The sequence below is a fragment of the Meleagris gallopavo genome, chromosome 14 (assembly GCF_905368555.1).
Source record: "Meleagris gallopavo chromosome 14, MGAL_WU_HG_1.1, whole genome shotgun sequence".
NCBI classification, from domain to species: Eukaryota; Metazoa; Chordata; class Aves; order Galliformes; family Phasianidae; genus Meleagris; species Meleagris gallopavo.
In genome coordinates, this window is record NC_139417.1 from 5558593 (window position 1) to 5583270 (window position 24678).

Here is a 24678-nt window from a genome sequence, read left to right on the forward strand (position 1 = left end):
TTATACTTCTAATAATGCATCCTCCTGAAGTTTCTCAGTTGGGATCACACTGTGCTCAGAGCTGGAGCGAACTGCTGTGCTCAGTGCTCGCTCTACTGAGCAGTGACCAGGATCCTGGTGCTGCACGTGCCGTGGGAAGAAGTGGCTGTGATGTGTTCCTGAACTCCAGCAATGTGTGGAACCAAGAATTCAGATAATTTCCAGTTGGGATGATAGATAGTAATGCTTAAACCACTAACATCACTAAATATGGTTGCAAGAGATTAGATAAGAATACCCTTATTGTCAACCACATTCCTTCTTCTATTACCAGATGATTACTGTTCTTTCTGTGTGTTTCTTCTTTATATATGTTCATCATCTCGAGTCTAGGAAGGCTGCAGCTGCAGCAGAAGTGGAAGCACATGGGAAAATGACTCACCTCCCAGGGGCTAGACATGGATTTTCAACCCAGCAAAGCACAGGAAAAATGACATGGAGGTGGAGCGTTGTGCTACTCAAGGAACAAAATGTCATGGCAAATAACTGCTTCGAGTCTGGTCTGTTCTTTAACAGACTTGTAGGCTGTGAAGTAAGTGAAGAAAATGTGCTTATTGTTTCATTACAAAAGGTCAAGTATACTAAATACCTTAAACAGCAAATGATCTAAAGGTTACTGTGGTTAGAGTTGATCCGTGCTCTGTTCTGCAGTAAGTTTTAAGAGGTTGTTAGAGATTAGCTTTTCCCTTATGCTTCTTATAAATTCCTATGCTCTCTCTACTGAGATGGGAGAAATCCCATGCAGACCCACCAGCACTTCTTGCAGTGCCAGCATGGGAATTGCAGTGTCCTGCAGGAAAGACCTCTGCCATGTGGTTTTGCACTGTTTGTGGCCGTGTGTGACTCAGGTCCTGGCTACATGAAGGCATTTTTCCACTGCAGTTTGAGTAGCATTTGGATGGTATATCCAAACTCATCTGAAACAAAGCTTGCTTCAAGAATTTCTTCAATCTGTCTCACGTATTCTTAGGCTTCCAAAAAGTCCCCAGTGTGACACTGGTATGTGGTAGGGCCTCTGAAGCATCCCTATGGCCTCATAGTTTTAGACTGAGCTTGGGAAACAAGCATCTCTCAGCTAAGGGCCCCTGCAGCCAGCAGGTGGGCTGTCTTCTGCCTTTTTTTGCAGAGCTGCAAGGGAGAAAGGAGGCAATGGCAGTGCTTTTGATCTCCAACCACCTTCCAGGCCCTGTCCTACAGGAGCTTTGCAGCTTCTCCCTCTGGAAATCTCACACAGAAAACCCCATGCACCTGCACAATTCAGAAATAATGCAAAATCTCTGCCCGCTTCCCAGAAATCTGGCTGTGTGTGTCTGCATGCCTGTGCGTGCCAAGTTCCAGCTCAAAGTAAGTTTTTGCACCTAACTTACAGCCCCCTGAAATAACTTTATGGTGGAAGCAGTGACATAACTTTCAAGCAATGTAAACACACCGCTATCATGCGAGTGGTCTGTGATGCTTTTACAAGGTGTGTGTGCACCAGGAGGTGTCCCCAGGGCTGTGGTGCCTGGCCAGACCCTGCTGGACAGGGGCTGGGTGGCTGCAGGATGGAGGAGCTGAAGGGGAGAAAGCAAAACAGTTGGACTAGATGAGCTTAGAGGCCTTTTCCAACCTTAATGATTCTGTGATTCTATGAAAACCGTTCCGTAGAGCTGCTGTTGAGAAGCTTCAGATAAGCTCAAGTCAGAGCTCTTACCTGCCAAAGACTGCCTTTAGCAAAGGGAAAGGGGAGAATGCTCTCTTCAGTGCATGGACCTCAGGCTTCAGAGCACAGCAATTGCAGCGTTCTTACTGCCAGGGCTACAGAATGTTCCTGGACTGGCTCAGGTGTGCTTAGGGGAACCTGAGAACCGTTTAAGCAGCCAGGTACTGCTGGAGCAGCCCCAGGTACCACAGATTTTAACTAAAACATAAAACCGGGCTTGTTGCAATCTTGCCTTATTTCTATCAAGAGGAGAAAATGTTTCATTAACATATGATTTCTAAGTGTGCAGTTGTACTTAAAGATGGGTTATTGACAAGAAGGGGTGCTTTTTGGCTAATTGGTTGCTAATTGATATATAGATGGCATTCAGCAACCAATTTGCATTGCAGAATTTGTAAGGATGAGGTGCTATTTCAAAGCTGAAATGCCTTTGAGCATTGTGTAATTCTGAAATTATCCAAGAATATATGTGCCTTTTTGAAAGCATTTTATTGTTCCCATTGCACTTATCACTGGTGTGTTGGAAGGTGAGCTATTTCACAATGTTTTTTTAGTTACTCAATGTTCTGATCGATGTGGAAACGCTGAACCAAACATCAATACGAGCAAAAGGGCAGTTTTGGTTATATCTACATTTCTGCACTGTATCACTACACAGGCTGTTGATCCACAAACACACACAAGCATATTACAAGTCCAGTGGAGTGATGGAGTGATACATCTGCAACAAACATCTAATTTATTACCAAACATGTGAACAAAGGAATTAAAAAGTGTATTTGTGGAGGTTCTCAAGGAAGAAGTGTCTCAAAACAGCAAGAGTCATCGTAACAAGTCCAAACCCTAGAATCATAGGACAGTATGAGTTGGAAGGGTCCTCAAAGCCCATCCATCCCAACCCCTGCCATGGGCTGGCTGCCCCCACCAGCTCAGGCTACACAGGGCCCCATCTAGCCTGGCATTAGGAACCTCCAGGGATGGGGCACCCACAGCTCTCTGGGCAGCCGTGCCCGTGCCTCACCTTCCTCTGAGTAAAGAACTGCCTAAGTGTGGTCCATCCATCAAATCCATTTCTCTCCAGCTTAGAGACAAGGATGTTGCATTGGAACATGCTTTGCATGTGTCCGGGTGGGTATGTGATCTGCAGGGAGAGAGAAGGAAACGAGCCCAGTTTTGAAATGTGAATCAAACTGCGTATTTCAAAGCTTAGCTGAGTCTCAAATGCCATCTTGCATGGCTTCTTTGGCATTCTTCTCAACTGCTGCTTTGCCTTTAAGATCAGATGTGCAACCTGTGGTATGGGTGGGTGGGAAACAGCAGCAACCCCCACAGTGTTCTGGCCTTGAGTATCACCATTTAACTTCTATAGTATTTTAATATTAAAGACAAGGAGCACCTGTAAACTTTGTTTGAAAGTTTCACATTAACCGAGACTGGAGTGCAGTCTGAATCCAATTTATTATTTTCTAATTGCTACTGTTAATTAGAATGGCAGGGTATAAAATTGCCTGAGTAGATTCATGAATAATGTATTACTTTTTATTAATTCAATTTTTTTTTCAAACTGAAATTTGCAAATTGAATGCAAACAGCTAATTAGAGAAAGGTGCTAGTGCCAGCCAGAACTTGATGGGGTTCTGAACATACCTGCTTTTGCCCTAAGTGCAGGACTGAGATTTGAGTAGGGATGTTGATCCTGCCTTAAGATGCTCAGTTGAGGTCATTAATCCTGTGCTGCAGCACTTCTCTGTGTGGTGCTCGTGCTGCTGTGGCTGTGCAGGCTGTGGGCAGGGATTGGCTGCCCTATGCTGTCCTCACAGCATGTACTGGGCAGTTGACCTCAAGCAGAGACTTAGGAAGCCAGGAATAGAATCATAGAATCATGAAGGTCAGAAAAAGAACGCTGAGATCATCTAGTCCTACCCTCCACCTACCACCAATATTGCCCACTAAACCACATCCTTCGGTGCCGCATCTACATGTTTCTTGAACGCTTCCAGGGACAGTGACCCCACCACGTCCCTGGGCAGCCCATGCCAGTGCCCAAATGCTTTTGGAGAAGAAGTTTTTACTAAAACAAACTGTGAGCCTGCCCTGGTGCAACCTGAGGCCATTCTCTCTTGTCCTACCACTGTTACCTGGGAGAAGAGGCGGACTCCCACCTCACCACAACCTCCTTTCGGACAGTTGTAGAGAGCACATGTTTCTTGGGGAGCCAGGAACAGTACACAGGTGAAAGCAACTGCCTCCAAGTGGTAAGAAACAAAAGTGAGTGCCATACGTATGGTTTTTTGTGGTTTTTTTTTTTTTGTGTGTGTTTTTTTTTTTTTCCACCTAAAACCTCATGTATTTTAGTAAACCTCTAGAGAGCTCACTGCTATAGAAGAACTCAAACTCTTGTCACAACGTTGTCTGGAACGGGTTTTTGCATGTATGTTGGCACAAAACTCTGTGCTTAAGAACAGTTGTACTTGAAACAAGCCTTGCATCTTTTATTGCAGATCTTAGGACTTGTTTACTTAAGTCTCACCATATGGGGAATTCAAAATACTGTGCACGTGTATTTATTGTGCACGTGTTATTACGTTTGCTCCTTTAACTCCATTTCCCTTATGGCTTCCCTGTCTGCAGTTCTGCTAGCAGTTCATGGTGGTTTTTTTTCAGCATAATGCAGTATATTTGGTCATCATTTTCTAAGTTTATTTTAACATAGAAATCTACTAAGTGTCAGCACGCAGAGCTATATATACATATGTGATGCATTTATACAAGATACACAGTATGTTCTGGTATGCTTTGTGCTATTTCCTTCTCAGGTGAAGTAGATCAGCTCCTTTAGCAGGTGGGAAATACAAGGGGAGCAAAAGAGACACCAGGTTTTTTCACACGGGTCCACTTTGCCGCCCTCAGAACCAGTAAGACTTGACTATTACAGCTCATTATTATGGGCTGTGGCCTCCCTCCTTTGGTGCTGCATTGGCTTCTACCTTGCTCATCCCCCTGGTCTTCCTGATCAGTATCTCCATCTCTGTTGTTTCACTGTCTCCTTTGCTTCCCTCCTGAAGACTCTCGCTTACAGGAGTCTTGCAGTCAGCCATTATCAGTAGTGCAAAACTTCAACCTGAAAACTGAAAGAACTAGAAATAACAAAGCAGCTCCAGACAGGGGATCCTTAACGTATCTCCTAGCACACAGACAGGTGGTTGTGGTTGCTTTGGCTGCCCACCTCCTTGCTGTGCTCCCCAAACACAGGATTTTAGCACCAAAGAAGCTGTGCTTGTCTTGCTGGCACACATATATCAGAGTCCTAAAGATCAGCTCTCTGTGACAGGGAATTTGCAGTTCTCTTCCTTACCACTCTTTTGGCAGTACAATAGGTAATAACAGTAGAGATAGATATCAAAGTCTGGCTTTATCATTTCTCATAAGGTTAGAATGAAAATAATGAGGAATAATTTTATTTCTCAATATGTGAATAGGGAATATTTTATAATACCATGTGATTAATTTACTTGAAGAAAATGAAGTAGATTAATTTAACATATGTACTACTTCTTTCCCCAGATGGTCATTTAACCAGATAGATATGCAAACCAACAATTAGAGCATCATTTCCACTGTTTATAGTGTTTTCCTGCGCATTGAAACTTGGCCTGGTTAGCCAAAGGCTGGTTTGTGCAACAGCTGAGCACACAAAACAAAACATTTAGCAGTGTCATGGAATGATAAAGCACCATCAGTGAAAGCTTGGCCTCCTCTAGCCAAAAGGAATTTTGCCAAAAGCATTTTGATTTGGACTGAAATTTCTAAGAAACTGGTGTCAGTCACTTCTACAGTCTTCTCTTACTGGCTTTTAAATGGTGTCCAGAGGATGATGTTAAAATGTTGATCTGTGATTTGTTCTGACTTGATTCTCAAGTGGCGTTCCCCTAAATGATCTTGTGAAGTCTTTGCTATTACTTAATTCTTTAGTTTTCTCAACTATTAACATGCGAGTGGGTTAATTACTAAGTCTTGTGCTTTTGCTCTTGATAGTTTAGGGGCAAAATGTTATTTGGACACGAGATGACCCTTTCTTGGCTTCAAGGTGCCAATGGAAATGTTCTCCCTTCTGCTGCTATTGTTTTGGTGACACTGTCCTGTCCTACAGAAGCCCATCCTCCCTGCATTACCCGAGGGGCAGCCTGCATGCAGTGAGGCCACAGTGCCTGATCCAGTGCCATTGGATCAGTGCCAGGCTGCTCCAATGCCGGTGATCTTCCACAGCTCAGCTGAGCTATCTGGAGGCAAAGGCCCACATAGGAATTCACATTGTCAGAGGGAAGTTTATTTTCCTGTAAAGCCTGGATGCACTTTATTGGCAACAGATGGGGCCTCAGCTCATCAGAGGCACTCTTGGCATTGACTGAACTTCCACGGTCACGTTCTGGCTGTTGAAAAGTTTTCAGAGAAGCTGCTCGATGTTTCCTCAGTAGCTGTTTTGAATTCTATGGTAAATAATGAGCAGAGGTCTGCTGTGCTGCCATATTTTTTTTTCATGGGGTTTTAAATGGTTTTTGTGCTAAGATGAATTTTAATAATTTCTGCAGTATGCTATTAGTCAAAATGAAGCAGAAAAAACCCAGTTATTGAACTAGACTGCTGTGATTGGAATCTATAGCTGATATATTAAACCCCGCTGTCATGTTTAATAATTGACTCAACCCACTGGCAATTCTGGAAAAGAAAATGAGCATTAATAATAAGTTAACTGATCATTATTTCTTTTCACCCCTTACTATTAGAACAATATCCTGTAGTAAATCAAGTAAAAAATACAATAATTTTATATCGTGCATACTCTGTGCTTTTCTACCTCTTCTATTCCCAACACTACTTCTGTGCAATTACTTCTCTTGTCAAAGCCTCCATTTGCTTCCTTGGTGTGCATAAGCATGAAGGGAGCCTTTATGGGATGCAAATATTATTTAAAACATCTTTGTTTTCACCTGAATCAAGGAGAAATGATCTACATTCAGACAGACAGTACTTGAAAGCACTTTCTGTGCTCCCATTGTCTTCTAATTCTCCAGGCTGCTTTGGCAAAAAGATGGTGATAACAGAAACACCCAAGTGAAGGTAGGTATATTGCAAGACATGAGCCTCTCTTATGAAGCTCCCAGCAATCGGATTGATAAGCTTTGGCTAAATACCACCTCCAGTTGCACTTTGACTGGAGCTCCCTCAAAAGAGCCATTTAGTTTGTAACTTATATCCCCCATCTCTGCAATCTGTAACAAACTCATCTTGCAGTCCTTGCAAAAAAGAAAAAAACGCCATTTTTGCCCTGAACTTACTGATATTTCTGAGAATCTGAGATATGATGGAAATATTGCCCTAATTCAGAGTTTATCTTCTGCTGATGGCTCCCCAGCCCATGCCTAGAGTGAGAAAGGCTGGTAGCTGGCAGCAGGGGAGAGCTGCCCTCTGCAACACAGAGCCCATCCAGGGCCTCTAGTAAGCCAGATTCCTTTGTACGTTTACCTCTCCTGTTTGGTTTGCCTTTTATTCCAGGAGAAGACGGAACTGCTCAAACAGAAACCTGGGCTTAGTGATGTCAATGAGAGCTTATCAAACACTGGGTGATGCCCACAGCTGATGGTTTGCCCACAGCAGATTGGCCTTTTTATTGTTATTCATAATTACGATGCTGAATTTACAGATAGACATGTTTGAGGAATGGCTGAGCCTCAAAGCTATACTTGTTTCTGTCCTACAAAAGGTGATGTGTGTTTGGGTAACAGTGCTCACTGGGCACAATTTGCCTTCATTATTTCCTGATCTTCTTCCCCAGCCCCAGCTGTGCCTCTGAGAGGTGTGGGCTGGGACTGGCTTTCCATGGTGTTTTCTGAGATGTACTGCTGCAGTCCTTGCTCAGACTGATGATTTAGAGTGTGGTACATGGTGGGTATAGAGGTGGGACTTGTAAACAGAATTTTCTCTATGACAGGGCAATTTTTCTAGAGGTTTACTTTTAACAAACTATTTATGGTGTGCACTAAAAATACTATGGTTTCTAGAGTTTGAGAACTGCTCCAAAAATATTGCCTCCCATTTTATTATGGTGGCCTATAGCATCAGCGGCAGGTGTTGGTGGTATGGCAGTGGAAGTTTAACCTTCCCACCAGTTTTCCATAGCATTTTCTTGCTGACGCAATGATGTCTGATAGGGAACTGCAGGTGAAGCAAAAGAGTGGGATTGAAATGGCACCCACTGACTTCATTGATGCTTGCTGAACATTTATGGAGACCAAACAGTGGATATGAGTACAACGAGGCAGTGGGCTGTGTTTTGGTGGTGGCGACAGTGCCACTGGTGCAGGTTGTTACAAGCGCAGCATGCAGGCTCTTCTTCATTGCTGGCAAAAATGCAAAGCTAGCAGTGGTGACTACATTGAAAAATAGTGTTTTGTAGCTAGGAAAATCCATTGAAAAGCATTTGGTTATTGTTAATAGTCTCACATGGGATGCTCTGAGCCCTTTGGCCATGGGCCAACCTGCTTCCCTGGGGATGGCTTTGGCCATGCTGTGCTGGTGGAGCTTTCAGACTCAGTCTCTCACCATTCAAGGTCCTGAGAACCTTTCCCTACTGCTTCTGGGTCTCCTGTGCAGGGACAAGCTGGGGCAGCTATGCAGAAATGCAGTGAAGGGTTTGCAGCTTCAGGAGGGACAAGCTGAGCATGCTCCCAGAGCCACAGCCCCTGCTCTGCAGTTATCAGCAAAGGGAGCGACTTCACCAGTTCTCCGAAGGGCATTGAGCTGTAGCTCTGTTTCAGATTTTCCCAAGGAAATCTCTCTTCATGAGAGGCTGCCCTGGGGTCAGCTTCCTGTTAGCACAAGGGCAACAGGAAAATGTCTTCCAGCGCTCACCTTCCATGCCTGTGATAAATGGAGTGATGAAATCCAAGGAAAGCCCCTGTGGAAGTCATTGTCCCACAGTTTGAGAAAGGAAGGACAAAAGAACTCCCTGAACTTGCTAAGTGGTTGTAGGGCTGACAGAAGAATGTGTGGATGGAGGTGGGGGATGTGCAGGGATGTGAAGAAGGTATCAAGGTATCTTTAAAAGAACCAGAATAAATGTTACATTTCTGTACAACTCTATAATGAAGCTAGCTATTAATATCTCTAACAGTTTGAAACAAGTAAATGACTCAGTGCATTGGAGGATATTTACTCGCTAAAGTTTCTTTAGATAAAGCCCCCTGATACTATGTTATCTGACACTTCTTGCTTTTCTATATTCAACAGGATCCAAAGTACAAGCCTTTACTCTGGGAACCATTGCCAAGGAGATGATTATTCATTAACGGGGGGTAAGGAAAAATTGGCTTAGAAAAATCTCACATCTCTGGGGGGAGTCTCTGCGTTAATTTTCTGTCAAACTCCTCTTGGTATTCTGTGTAAGCATTACTCCAAATTAATAATGCAAAATAACTAGAAAGTTGCAGAAACTCCAAGGAGAACATTGCATTTTTTTTTTAGCTGAAATGAGCTTAATTAATATTGTTTGATGCATCCATTTGCCCCCGAAATCTGCTGAACTATTTCTGGCACAGGTACCTGAATAATTGCTTTACTGTGCACTTTATATACAAAATATAAAGGACATTTTATCTCTCAATTAGAATTGGTGGAATAGTAATTGCAAATAGGGTGTTTGATTAATTTTCACTATCATTACTGAGTATGTTTCTTATGAATAAATGCCTTCATTAATAAATCAATTTTATAGAATATAAATACATTTTTGGGAGGTACTTCCACACTCACTGAAGTAATTGTTCTTCAATATTTCTGCTCCTTAAGCCAGCTGTATTCTATTAAGAAAGATACAAACCATAGTTCAGGGAAAGACTGTATATTTTTAAAGCCCGCAGGGAATACTTCTCTCATATCAAATTTTTTTCTATAGATATAATCTTTGACCTGGAAGCCCTGTGCTCTGAGCACAGTCTGTGAAGCAACAGGGCCCTGGAGACAACCACATGTGTGTTTGAAGCCCAGCGCTGCAGGGAGGTGAGGGGTGCTGACACCAGGTTTTGAATGGGCTCAGTGGTTTAAAGTTTTAAGTGTTCTGATCTGCAGGGCCATATTAAAGTGCCTTCAAGTGTAGCAGAACCTGAACACATCCCTTTCTGAGCGGTAATCTTGGAAACCTGGGCTATGCAGAAACACAGAAGGGCTGGTGCTGTGGTTCTTGCCTATCCCAGGGCTAAATTTCATCTTGCTCTTATATTCACATTCATGGTAGAACTGTACAAATTAACGACTGTTTAGCAATGCCTCCTCATAGCTCAAGTCTTGGAAGAATGACTCATTCTACAAGGAGACGGAGAGCATCTGTCAAAGCACAGACACACATTGTAGCCTTTTCCCACAGCTAGGCAGGTTCACATTTGAACATTTAGCATGGTCTCTAAATTTTTCACTTGCTTCTCAGAAGAAGGATCCAATCTAATTTTGATATTTTTATACAGTAGCAATCCTCTTTTCATTTCAAGAATCTGCTCTTTTTATTCCCGTGACTAATTGTTCATCGACTCCTTGTTGACAAATGCCAGTTACTGTGGTTGGTGGGAGGAATTCAAGGAAACTATGAATTATGGCTTTCTCTTGCTGGCTCTTCACTCTGCTGTCCATCTGGTAGACAAAATTCCTCAGTGTAGTGTGCAGAGGGATAAGAATGCCTTTGTCCTAGGCAGCACCACAACCACTTCAAGGCACACACATGGCGTGTGGGGCTCCCTGCTCTGAGCTGCTGCAGATACCACAGGAGAGAAGGGCTGAAGACCATTCGTGGAACAAAAGCATTTGCCTGCACTGTAATCTGAATTCAGTCTAATTAGGTAACTTGGTTGGAGGTGACTGAAAAGAAGTAATAGTTTTCATAAAGATACTAAGCCTCTTGCCCTGTACTGGGGACATACCCTTGATTATCAGAAATGCAACAATCTGAGCTGCATCCCCAGGCATGTTTCTGTATCCTTTGCCTGTTTTCCCACTACTGGAAAAAATCTGCAAAGGCCTTCTAATTATTGTTACAAACACAACAGCAACAGCTCCCTTGTGCACTGGTAAAATGTGTTGATGCCACCCATTTCACTGGGAGTTTCTTGGAATGAACCTTGCCCTCCAGTTTGTCTTCACAAATCTAATTGATAGAAGAAGTCTGATTGTGGACTGTTATTTTTTTTTTAAGGATGGTCATGGTCTCTAAAGAAATCTTCTTGTGCTGCCTCGCAAAAGCAGGACAGCGCAGCTGTGAGAAGGGACACAAGCAGGAGCTCCTGTTACTCTGCAGCAATGTGCTGTAAAGGGCACAAGGTTGTGTGGCTGTAGGAGGAAAACTAAAGGAATTAAAAATAAAACAAGGCCCAAACCACTCCTGTCTACTAATGTCTGTCTTGGGATCTCTAATGGCTATATGGGGTGTTAGCTGCATGGACTTCCAACTTCGTACCACAAAATTGAAGTAGAAGCCTTGCAGGCATTTCATGAGCTAATGACTCAAAAGAAAGTATATGACTTTTTTTTTTTAATCATAAGGGTTTTTCTCTCATATGTTTCTCATCCCCCGGGTACAATATATTTAATATAAAACTAGACAACAACATGCAGAAGTGCCCAAAGGTTGGTGCTGAATGCTGTCCTGTGTTCTGGCAGACCTTTTATGTCCCCCGACATGTTCAGGTAAGGCTGGTACACTTGCACATGATATGCTTTGAAAAACTGTTGTGCTTGCTTTTGGCACATGTAGTAACACTGTGCATTATTTGTTGGTATATTTTTTACATAATTATGTTCTGTGTAGTATTTTGCTATATCCTATTTGAATTATTTTAATCATTCAATACAAATCCTGAGGAAATTCTCTTTATGGTTGTCTTAAAATTTAGAGAGACTTTGCTCTTTCTAGTGGATCCTATCATAGTATTAAATATGAGACACGAATCCCACCAGTATGTCAGTGTTACCAATCAATGAGAAGATCATTTGCACTATTTTTTTAAAGAAGAGACCATATTGCATCTGTCTCTCAGAAATATCAAATACCATTTTGTAAGCAGATATTGTTTCTAATTATGTGTTCATCTTGGATCACTGTTTTTTTGTGACCTTTATTTGAATTGACACATCAGTGAAAAGAGCAGCCAACCACTGAAGAAAAAGTGGATAATTCTCTCTGCCTGCCTGCTTTAGTGAGGACACGTTTACCAGGTGCCTCCAGAGGGATTCGAGATATGTGATTATTAATTAATGTTTTTGGTTCTTTTCCCCTCAAGTTTTTATAAGTGAAAATAGAAGTGCTTCTCCCAGGTTTACCAAATTAGAATCAGAACTTCAGCTCTGAATGCTGGGAGAAAGAAAACCCCATTCTGTCATCGCTGAAAGTGTGATTGCTGTGCGAAGAGCCCTGTAATCCAGGAACAACTTGTGAATGTGGGAGAGGAAACGACCACTCAGCCATGCATACTGTACTTATATGACATTTCTTCAAGATGTGAAAGATACTAAGAAGAACTATCTGCTGAATAAAAGGAAATAAATTGAAAACAAAGTTCTTACGTTGTATGGAATGCAGTGAAGCTGCATAGCCCACCCTTTTCAAGGAGTGGGGAGGATTAGGAGGCACCACTTCTACAGCACCCAACCTGTTCTGCATGCTGTGATTTAAATATTCTGGTAAGAGAAAGGGGGAAAAAATAAATCTGCAAGATATTGCGGGTTAGGCTGTCCCTGTTCTGATTACAATACCTTGGCTTAGACTTTTTGATGTTGATCTGCCTTTTCTTCATCCCTTGTCTGGAGGACTCACAGTGGGAGGCAGGATTTCAGACAAATGCTGTCCTTATGCTACAGTCCTCAGTGCTTTTTGGGTAACATCTAAAGGAGGACCTTGCTGACATGTTAACTTGATGAAAACCCTGAGACAAGTTTCCCAGGCAACAAGAAAATGGTTGCGCTGATTTCCACTCAATAAAGACAAACCAGCTATTTAATAGATGACTAAAATGGAACAAATATTTTAAATTCTTAAATACCACTGAGAAGAAACTAATTATGTAAAGCAAGAAGGCAGATTAGCATAAAATTTAGAAAAGAAGATATTTACATTTTATATCAGAAACATAGTCACAGGCCAAGATATAGGGCTGTGCCTAAAAGTGATCACAAGTCAGCACTTCCGCTGCAGGGGAAGCTGCAGAGCTTGAAATTCTGTTTTAGCACAATTAACAGATTTTTTTTTTTTTTCTATTTCTGCGTTGGCAGGAAAATACCAGAGACACTCAACTCATTTCATCTTGAAAACTGTGAAGGAAGATGATAGTTGTAGGTACCAGGAATGGGCTCTCATTGAAATACAGTCCCAGCGTTTCTCAGCTGAGAGTTTCCTGCTCATCCTGTGCAGTCCGTGGGAACCAGCGCACAGGGGCAAAGTAAAGTTGAAGCTGCAGATGCCAGGGCCTGCAGCTGCCTCTGCTCAGGGTCGGCCCACAGCACATGGCTGCCTCAGGGCCCCCGGGGGCCCACGAAGCCACAGGTGCAAATGTGTCTGCATTGCACAGCTCGGATTCTGGGCACACAGAGAAGCCTGTGGTCCTGAAGCTCTGCAGGTGAACTGGTGGGAAGGCTGAGTTTGGACTGCAGTTCATCCAAGGTTCATCAAATCAGGTACATTTTTACAAAGTGGATTGATTTTAACAGATAAGCCACTTCTGGACTAAAAAAGAAAAACAAGATAAAGAAATTGTTGGAGAGCTCTCAGCTGGGTCCTTGCCTGTGGTCTTATTTGCTGAAAGCAGAGGAGGCCAAAAGAGTTCAGGTCACCAACACAGGGAATGTGTTGACTGAAGAGACATCCATGGACTAACATCAAGATGTTTCAACCAATCTCCAGAGGCCTGCTGGTGTCACCATTTGAGCCATCTACGCAGCTTACTCATTCCTTCCAGAGCACAGTGCTGCACTGCCCCATGCCCACAACATGGCAGCAGTTGTTGCTCCATGCCCACAACATGACAATAGTGTTTGCTCTGCACCCACAACATGGTGGCAGTGGCTGCCCCAAGCCCACAACATGGCGGCTGCAGTTTCCCTTTGCCCACAACATGGCGGCAGTGGCTGCCTCACACCCACAACATGGTAGCAGTAGCTGCCCTGCTCCCTCCTGGCTCAAGCCGACTGCTGATGAGCTCATCAGAAACACTGGAAGATAGCCATGCTGATAACACAGCCATCACAGAAGCTCTCTCTTCCTGCAGATGACAGGTGGGATGACTGCGTTTCTTCAAGGCCTGAGTGCACCTGGGCTCACAGTTCATTTTGAAGCATGGCATTGACTGCTGAGTGCTCCTGAACAGCCTCTTTCAGAACAGAGCTCTCTCGGATTTCAGGTAGGCAATGTGCTGGATCGGTTGCCACATGCCAACATCTGACAGTACAGGGAATTTGGAAGAGAAGTTGGGGTTATACCCTCAGCCCCACTGTAGTGATGGAGTGAATGGACTCTTGGTAATTTTTAGAGTGAAGAAAAGTGGGAGGAAAGCTCGCTCACAAAAAGTAATAGTTGGCAATTAATGAAAACCAGCTTTACTCTTTGAAGACTTCACAGATGCAGGGATGGGACAAATGCTTTTTGGTCGAGGTTCAGCAGGTTCAGGGGGGTCACATAGTTCACAGCACAGCATTGGCCCGAGCTGCCGGGTGCGAGTCAACAGCTTTGATCTCCTGTGCTCCTCCCAGTTGGCTGCTGCTGTGTCAGAAATGCCTCTGTTGTTCGTGGGGATGGGAACGTGATAAGGAATTTCAGAGCACACTGAATGCAAAGCATCAGCTCTTTCCTGCCTCCAGAAGCCAATATGGCTTCAGAACTGGCTGCATGGTAAATCTTTTCCTGTAGCCAACCTCATTCCGAGACATCATACTTCTCCTAGCTCTTGCTTCCCATATACCACATGAAGAAATAAGCAGGAACAAGCCCAGTGACCTCAGTCAAGCTGTGTTAAATCTTTTGCAGCCACAAAACATTTCCTCCGGCTGCCTGAACTGTAAGCAGACACCTGTAAGTTATGATTCTTTGTGGCTCAACCGAAGGATGGACAAGGAGACCACTACTGCCACTTGGGAAAACCCATTGGCATTTACGGGAATGCAGAAAACATTCCTATAGTAACATGGGCGGGAGGAGAGCTGTGCTCTGAATCTCACCCCCAGCAGGAGCATGGGGATTTCTGACACCAGGAGCAGATGCAAATGGCTGCAGGGCTTTACATCCCCACTGCAGGGAAGCACCCCAGTATGATTTTTGCCTATGGAAAGCAGGCCTGTAGATGGCTGTGTCTCCATGCCATGTTCCTGCTTAACAAATCTCCCAGTTCTTGGCATCCAAGTGAAAAGTAAATGGGGGGAGCGTGTGTTTGGGTGATATGACACGGTATGTGTTGCCTATACAAAGCATCCCCATCTGTGAAGCCAGCAGGATCTTGGGTACCTGCAAACTATTAATTGTTTCCTGTGTAAGGACAGCATGAAGCACGAAGGGAAAAACCCAACATTTTTGAAATCCAGTTCTAGGCTTACACTTGGCTGAAATTTCTTTCTGTTGCACAACAGCACAGTGAGCTGTACTGGTAGAGATGGGATAGAGATGGAGCAATTTTTTATTTAGCTGTACAGGAGCAGAATAAGCTATGTATACTTTCCCCATCACATGTGGGTTTATGTGAAATATTGACATGATTATGTCCATCTGTCAAGGTGACAGTAGCAGGTTCAGCTTTTTTTTGGACACACTTTTTTAAAATACAACAGTTTGCTGATTTTTCTCTTTTCTCTTAGAACAAGGGAGGGATGATCTTGCTTTTTCACCTCAGGGATCTATTTAAGTAATCTTGTCCCCTTATTGATGAATACAATCAGGTGTGATTTTCGTACATATATACTCAGAACTACAGCTACCAGAGTGGCCCTTATCCTATGGGAGCAATGTCACCAGCTGATATAGTGAATTATTATTTTTAATAATAGTTTTTTTTCCATAAAAGATAGAAAAAGTCAGCATACTTTCCTGTATACTTTTTCCTGTGTTATAGAAAGGAACTAATTGCTCAAGATTTTACATACAGTTTACAAAACTGTTCCAATTGCAACCAGTACAGCCAAGCAAAATGTTTGCCTATTTACTGCTCGCGCAGTCTGGCAGTTGGAGCAGGGCAGGTGCCAGCACAGCTGTAGCATTTACCTTTGTAAACGATAAGGGTTTGAAAGATGATTGTGTGCATTAAATGTCTGCAGTCAGGAGGAGACAGTCAGAAGTGCTGAGAATATGGGGCTGGGGATTACAGCAGTACGTGCCCAAGAGACTTATTGTAGTTAACTTTGTTAGAAACAGAGAAAGCAAAAATCAAAATGCAAGTTGTTGCATGGCAGATAAAGTTTTGGGAGGTGCTGCGGAGACTGGAGAGTGAGACTGGGACCAAAGAAGGGAAGTGAGGGAACTGAATGAAGCTCTGAGTTTGCTCTGTTAAAGCCTTTTATTCAGTCAGTTCAAGTTACTGTGGAGAATCTAGCAGTGACTCTACAAATCCACGAAAATAATGTGAATTTTACTTAGAAATACTTCTTTTTTCCCTCACTAAAATACAGATATTTTTAAAAAAATTAGTTTTGAAGGTCCAACCTCAGGCAGTGCTGCAGGCCCTGCCTTCCCTCCCCCCCTCCCAAGAGCTGCAGGAGGCAGAGCTCTGCATGGTTTTCATTAGGCAGAAGGATGAAGCGAGATTTTTCTACAGCTCTTTATTGCTAGAATTTGACAAGGAAGGAGGGAGCCCAGCTTGTCTTGCCTTTGGTTTCATACCATTAGCAATAAATAAATAATAAAAAAAATTCACCCTGTGAACTGTGCACAACACGTTATCATTTCCCATGGATTTCCAGATCATTAGGAAACCATGCCAGGCCAGCTTCCCATTGCATTGCAGAGTGGAATTATATTGGGAAGGGGAGGTCACCGAGACGAGTTCCAGCTGCGGAGTGGAGCAGCACGGAGGGCACGTAGCTGGTCCTGCCCCAACCACACACCTCTTGTGTCTGTCACCTCCAGTTCTGTCACAAAGCAGGCTCAGGGAGATCAATCTAAAGTAGTGCTTGGAAAGAGCCTTAGAAAATTGCTAACGCCTCTCAAAGGGCCCCAGTCTGCCCATTCTTGAAAATATGCATGCAAGATTGTACAGGCACTGCTGCTGTCCTGGCCACAAAATTTAGCAGCTATTGGTGATGGCTGAGAAGGAAGAAGGCTGCAGCTGACCTGGAGGGGATCAGTTACTGGCTGTCTCTGTGTTAGTGCATGCTAAGTAATAGTTCTTTTCTGGTTACTACTTCAAAGAAGGGATATTGGGCTTCTGAAGCATCTTCTGCCCTTCTCCTGGTTAACAACCTTCAGATTTGCATATGCTGTAACCCAACCACAGTTAACTTTTTGGTGAGAGGCAGTGCAGAGCTGACAAACGCTACTGGGTGAGTCAAAAAGAATCAACTTGCAGAAGCAAGACAAAACATGCAATTCATTAAGCCACACCATATGATCGTTTGAGTTCCAAGAACTCTTCAACTCCAGAAAGCACTGGTTAGGAGGAGGCTTTTAGCTAGCAGAAATCCCGTGGTTGTCAGCAGAAGAAAGCAAGGCTGCAACCTCTGTGCTCCGTGCTGCTGTCAGCCGGTGCTGGGGTCTGCTGCAGGCATAATGTGAGCAGGCTGGTGCATGGCTTTCTGGCTGCCTTGTGGGGAGTGTTTCCTTGCAAACTCCACATTAATGCAAATAACTTGTTTGAGAGTGTTTCAGATGCCTGCAGCAAGGGTGTGTGTGTGTGAAAGTGCCCCATCAGCCCCCCTGTCTACAGCTTGGTGTTCCCAGGGCTGCAGTGGATGGCTACCGGTTGCTTCCAGTGCTCTGTGGGCAGTTTGTGAAATTAGGTGTTTGGAAAAACTCGATAATATGAAAGTATACTGGAACATTTCTTGGATCAGACTTCAGCATTACTCATGCGTCATTAATTCTCAAAATATTAAGGGAACATTTCTTCGTATTGGGCCCTTTTCCTTTAAAGAGATACAAAGCATCTTGCTTGATCTGAGCCATGTTGCAGAACGCACCGAGCCAATCTCCCACATAAGAATAGGCAGGAAACCAAAGCTGGGGCAGAAAAGAGTTGTGGGGCCTAAATTCATGAGGAAATGTGGGTTTTCTACTATGCACTGTGGTGTGTCCATGTTTTATTACTCCAGAACTGCTAGATCTCATAGTGAATGCTTGTATTGCTTAACTTTTACGCAGTCTTTTCTGTTGTCACAGCAGACCAATTTCATTTGGCATTCCTTTAATAACTAAGACTACTACTAACTTTGCCTGTGTGTCTGACTATGACGAGAACGCAGTCTCAGTACTGACGATATTGGGCCTGCAGCTGCAATCATTAAATCTGTTTTTCAGTTTTTGCCATTCCAGCAGATTCTGCTCTGCTCCAGACTTAGCACTACCCTGGCATTTTTGCTGCATTTGTTACTGACGTGCCAGAAGTACAAACAAAACTTGAGTGAGCCTTGTTTCCGACCTTCTCTCTACTGGTATATAATTACTGTACCTACTACTTAACTGCTTCTATCCCAGCTCCTGTGAAACCAATAGTTGTGCACAACTCTTTGCACTGGAAAAATTTGCAGCATGTCAGCAACAAGCTAAATTGAATAGTTTTTTCTGGACAGGTGATGCTGTTCCCTGCATTTTAATTTTGGCTTTGAGGCTGGAACGTGATGTTGGCAGGATAGATGGGCAGCTCAGAGACTGCACCTGCCTTTTTATCGCTTTCCAGACCCTTCATCCTGTTACTCCTGTGTTCTTAATCTCCCCTGGGTGACCTGGCTGCCAGGGTGACATTTTTGGTGACAGGCTGACTTACAGCAACTAGCTCACTCTCTTACTTTACTATATATTAAGTGTTGTAGTTCATGGCTTTCTCCACTAATGATCCTTTACACATGGTTTGTAAGTATATAGACACTGTTTGAAATTGCAGCTCAAGTGGACATGGAAGGCTGCAGAAATGGCAAGGGCCACGTGTGCAATTAGAGGAAGTCAGGTAACGATGAGGAGCACGATGCCCAGGCAGGCAGGAGAAAGGAGCCTTGTGGTACACGTGTCCTGCCCAGCACTGCCTGGCTCCCACTGCACCCCACAGAGAGCAGAGCACTTCTGCCTCTGGGATCCCTTTAGGACCATTGATTTATGCAAAACCAAAATCCCTCTAAAGAAATGTTCGGATTTCTGCTTTATCTTTTGGAGCTAAATAGAATTTGCTCTCTCAGCATCCTCCTAATTTCCATGGAATGGCTCCACCGGGGTTGGACACAAGCTTCTGCCAGCTCCAACTCCCTGAGCTCCAATGGGGCCCCTGGTTTGGAAGATGCAGAGGCAGGAGGGAACAAGAAGCAAAGCTAGGTGGATAAGCCAGGTAATCCCTGAGCCCTGGGGACATTCATTCTCCAGCAGACAGAATTTGCATGTAAGAGTTGACCAGCTTCCCGTTCTCTTGCATACAGAGTGGTTTATCTTGGAAAGATATATTTTTTTTCTATTTTAATGGAATTATCTTAGATATTTATGCTGGCTATACACATAAATTTAAAATGAATCGTATTTGCTTTTAGAAGGTGATTATTCTTTGTCACAGAACTGATTTCTTGAAGCAAAACCATTTTTTATTTAATCCTTCTCACATGTTATTTCTCTTTCTACAACGTGAAAAGTAGTTCACAGAAATTAGACCCTTGTGTATAATGCAAAAGGCAGGCTTTAAATAAGAAAGTACTTTTGACAGACTGTAGGGTGAAATTTGCTAAGGTGAGCTGTGAGGAGATGCAGTTCTGGGAAGCAGAGCGGAGGCAGGTGAGCTGAGCCGGCTGATTTCCAGTGCTAGGGTCTTCCTGAGCTTGAAAACAAGCCCTGTGTCATTGCTACCTGCCTTGCTTTTAAAGCTAGTCAGTGTGGACGGAACAATGGCAAGATAAAGCATGAGTCTTTATGAAATCTGAAGAGAGGAAAGGCTGCTTGATAAGCTAGAAGTTTATTCGCTTTATTTTTCAACAATTGTCTCATCTCTGGCACCTCAGGTGGGTGTTAGCATTTCCAAGTTGTTAGCACTGCGGGGAATCGTGATGCAGAAAAGCCTCAGCACGACACCAGCCTCAGCAGCAACACGTGGGGCTGAGGGACTGCGGGCACCATGTGGTGCAGGAAGGGAACCACAGTCCTGCAACAGTCAGACGTCGCCTGTGGTGGGAGGAAGTGGGGAGAAGAAGCACAAATGATGATGGAAGCAGTGACATAAATGTCACAAGGGAGGTAAAAACTGCTTTGTTATTTTTGTCAATTGAATTACAGTGAAAATTGGGATATGCTCAGAGCGGTTTTGCAGTGGTATAACAGGTCTGTGGTTATGAACTACTGGGCTGGATGCAACAGTAACACTTGGTAAGTGGTGCATTTCCTAGACATGAGATCTTAGCTAGGAGTATTAAATAGCTGCTGTAGTCCTTCCCTAGCAGAGACAGCTGCTTCATTTTTCTCAGAAGCTTTTCCAAGCAGCCTGCCTTCCTTCCCACTGTCTCTCTGAGGGGCTCACAGACTGCTGAATGTCTTTTCAGTGTCTTAGGAGCTGACTTAGTTGTTTAATGATTTTACGTATATATATACATGTATGTAAATTTTTCCTTTAGGGATGCGAAAAGGTGAAGGATGTCAAATTACACTATTCAGTTTAAAGGGATGCTCCCAGTGAACTCACTGTGGGGGTTAGGTTGCCTGCACAGATTTCTAAGGAATCTGAGTGGCAGAGCTAAAATGGAAGCTAGAGGTGGCCATTGGACCTACACAATAACTATCCTCCCATAGTGGAGGTTGCCCTGGGTTGCAAGGAGGGGTCTGTAGCAGCCCAGCATCACCCAGGGCTGCTACACAGACTGAATGCCTGTGCCAAGCTGGGGGCATCCAGCCCCTACAAAGGGTCTGCTCCTCTCTGGTATTTTGCCTGATTGCTCAGGCAAGAATGTGTGCTCTCACTGTCCATTTGCAGAAAGAATACTTCATTCTCTTTTTGTGTGGGTCTGTACGGGCACAAGACATTCCACTCAGATCATGAATTCCTGAGTTCCTCAGGCATCTTCATGAAGTACCTCCAACTATCCTTGCTGGCCTTCTTTCTCTAAGGCTTCTGCTTAGGAGAAAGATACAGCATCTTACCAGAAGAGCTGAAAATCAAGATGAATATCACTTTTCTTGGGTATTTCGCTATGATCAGTTACTCCCTATGATATGGAAAAATTTGAATATGAACAGAGTTCACCTAGCCTCCTGCTGCAGTTAGAAGTTTAATAAGTGCCAGCAAGTGGATGAAAAATAAATAAACTTACCATTAAGCTAATGAGTCCCATATGTTTTTATAGTCAAATAAAAGTGAACTGAAGGCACTGAAGAGCCAAAAAGCAGATGAATGAACCATGACGGACATCCCAAGATCATGTTTAAAATGCAAATGTTGATATTTCTCACACACTTTTCCCTTATGTAAATCATATCTAAAGAAGGCATCTGGTAGAAGAAAATGTGTTTTGCCTTTGAGCTCATACTCGGGTGAATGCAGCAAACTGAACTTGAGAGAATACCGACTGGCTGCTATAGTTACTGGAGACTGCAGACAGTTGGGGAGTTACAGAACAGATTTGCCATCATGTAGGAAGCTGAGCCTTAATTTATATTCAGATCTACAAAGATTGATTTGAGAAGCTTTTTCTAAAAATGCAAGACACACATTTTTCTCCTAGTATAAAACTAAAAATGTAGGATTTGGGGAATCCAGAAATAGTTGTAGTTGGAAAGCACTTTAATACCAGAGAAATTATACTGCTTCCAGATTACCCAGAAGAAGAAAAAAGGAAAGGAAAAACAAATCTCATTTTCTTATGAGATTGATATTATTTCTGCTGAAAAGGTGTATTTAATATATATACGATGATATAAATTCTAAAGAAACGTTGTATATTTTTATTTAATTCTTCCTCAGGGAAGAATTTTGGTTCCTTTGCTAAAGGTTTGGGTTACTTATGTGCGCTGTTGCAGTTCTAGCTGCTTAGCTGCTGCTGTCCCTAACAGTTGTTGGTTTGCAGGTCTAACAGATTAGCCCATTTTTCTCCACCAGTGATGTCATTTAATTGGACAAATTACATCTTATAAATACTTCTGGCTGAGGGCTATGAATTTCAGGCTTCTCTCCAACCAAAAGTATGCCAAAATTCCTCTCCTTCCTTTTGAAGGTGCCACTTTGAATTAATGAAGCTACAAACTCAATTTGTGTGAGATGGACCTTCTTACCCCTCACCCCAAATCATGCCTCTCATCAGGCCTCAGCTCCTTGTTCCAGCTGAGGTGCAAGGATGGAGGCTGCAGTTATGTTGTGTGCAGTTAATACGGTGCCTGCTCCTGGGTGCTAATGTTTACTATTAAGAACAAAGTAACTGAATGGTAAGTTTGGATCCATTGCAAAAGGAGACACGGGAAGAAGTTCTATGTGATGATGGCTGTTTAGGTTGAGGAAAATGGTTCTTGGTCAATGCCATATTCACATACTTCTGCAGTAGATGCCAACTTCCCCAGTGATACTGGGAAATGATCTGGGAAGCAGCATGTGTGTAGACTCAGTTTTCTTGTGAAACCCCTTACACATATTGATTTATATATAATGTACCAGGCACTAAGTGATGCTTGGCTGAACGGTAGTTGGGTGTGTTTTGTTATCTGATTTTCTTTTCATACGTATCATATGTATTTGTCACAATATTTCTTGCTTTTTTTCTAATAACCTTAATTTTCTGATCTCCTTTTTAGGGAGAGCAAAGAAGAAAAGTGCCCTTTTTTTCCTTACCTGCCTTTTGTTTTCCCTCTCCTTGGGTAGGACACATTTCAATATCTTATCAGGTTCGTGCTCTGCTTTTCTTGCCTGGATTAATGTAAATATCCCTTTATCCAGCAGCAGCAAAGCACTGAGCAGCAGCACTTTGTCAGTGTTTTGATACTGTCCATGTGGTTTCACATAGGGCACTCAAAATCACCCATGAAATGCCTTGGAAAATTCATGGTTGCTAGAACTTCACTTTCCTTATCACTGCCACAGTAATTCTCATTAGCTTGACTTCCTTTTAAACTACCTTCCTGAAAGCCTAAAAGCTGTGAATATTCATCACATTTATTTAATTAATAGTGCCCTCTCAGGTGGAAGGCTTAAATAGCCAGCAGGTGACTTCCCCTCAAAAGGGACACTTTGCCAGCCCAAGCTGTGTGTTCCCACTCGATGCATACTTGAGAGCTCTAACTGGGGATTGATGTTCACAAAACATCTTTTTAAACTCGTAGCACAAAGTTTTTAATCTTTTTTTTTCTGCGCTATACTGGTCTTCAACGCCAGCTGAAGTATTGTCTTTTACCTTCTGTGCACTATCTGATTACTCAAGTGTTTGCTGTTGTTTTGCAATTGTTTTCTTGTTTGTTTGTTTTTAATTTCCAGGTCCGTTGTTCTGAGATTAGATTGCATTCCTTCAACCCGAGACAGCCAGCTGATCAGGATTTGTTTGTGGTCCACATTACACCCATAACATCACTGAAATACAACCTAGCACTGGGGAGGGTGCCCCAAGTGCAATGTAAGGATTATGTGACACTCCTTTGGCTGCAGCATGGTGCTGTCATGTGCTGACATCAGCTGCCAGGCTGCTACAAGCCACTAATGACAACTTCCTTCCCTCATATCCGATTGTAAAGGCACTAATAGATCCAAACTGGAGATCATATCTTGCTCACCAGATGAAAGGAAATCATTCTCCTCCAGATTGGCAGAGTTAAAATGGGAATGCCATTCCTGCTTCACCACAACTAAAGCTCATTTTACGATTCAGCACTGGGGAGAATAGCTGCATATTCTTGTTTCTTCTCAGTAACCAAAAAAGGTTCCGTCTGGGAGATCACACTATCCATCCTTATGAGGTGCACCATATGTTTTAGTCTTTTTTAATTACTGTAGCCTTTACGATCTCAGATAAATGCCATACTTAGTGCTTTACTTTACAATTAATTCTGTCCTGCGGGGAGATTTTAAGTCTCTGTCTCTCATTGTATGTGAAGTGTAAAGGAGAATTGCAGATTTACATTCTTATGGGCAAACAACAGCTCTGTTTAGAAAATAAACTTTAAACTACTATTACATCAAGATGCTTTTCAGCAAACGCTGTGTTATTGCCACATAACAGCAAATGCTGGAGATGAAAGACATTCTCTTTACAGCGCTGTGTTGCATAAGGCAAGGCATTGGTTTATTTGAAGAAAAAGGTCTACATAAATAAAAAAGACATCAGTTCAGGTCTCTGCATGTTTCTAAGACAACCTGTATTGAGGTCTAAGCATGAATTTATGTCTCAAGCAGGATTTTGGTAACCAGTGAAGAACTGAATCTATTCACAGTTCTCTCCCACTCCTCAAACCCACATGCACTTTGCATGAAGTGCTTTGTGCACAGATCTCTCTCTCTCTCTCTCTCTCTCAAAAAAAAAAAAAAAAAAAAAAAAAAAAAAAAAAAAAAGTGGTAAATAACAGCTATAACAGCTTGCAAGTTTAAATTTAGCCCTGCCGAATCTTGTGCAGAGATGACTAAAGTTCTGCTGGGAAACTTCTAAACGGCAGGCAGCACTTAGGTGCAGAGCTGGTGGCATGACCTGGGGCCTGCAGGCTGCTGAAATGTCACAGCTCCCTGTCAGACACAGGAGGGACTGCCTGCACCCAGCACACACCTCAGGATGAA

At 43.1% G+C, this 24678-nt stretch overlaps 1 long non-coding RNA gene across 2 annotated transcripts; it reads left to right on the top strand.

The window, feature by feature from the left end:
• LOC146543400 (uncharacterized) lies at window positions 1-24470 on the top strand. 2 transcript variants are annotated; one of them, XR_014886412.1, is made up of 5 exons: window positions 1-571; window positions 9029-9093; window positions 9693-12463; window positions 13052-14175; window positions 23392-24470. It is a non-coding gene; the product is annotated as an uncharacterized LOC146543400 (long non-coding RNA). The 2 variants fall into 2 exon arrangements; XR_014886413.1 differs by lacking the exon at window positions 1-571 and adding an exon at window positions 4754-7684.
• The last annotated feature ends 208 nt before the right edge of the window (window positions 24471-24678 follow it).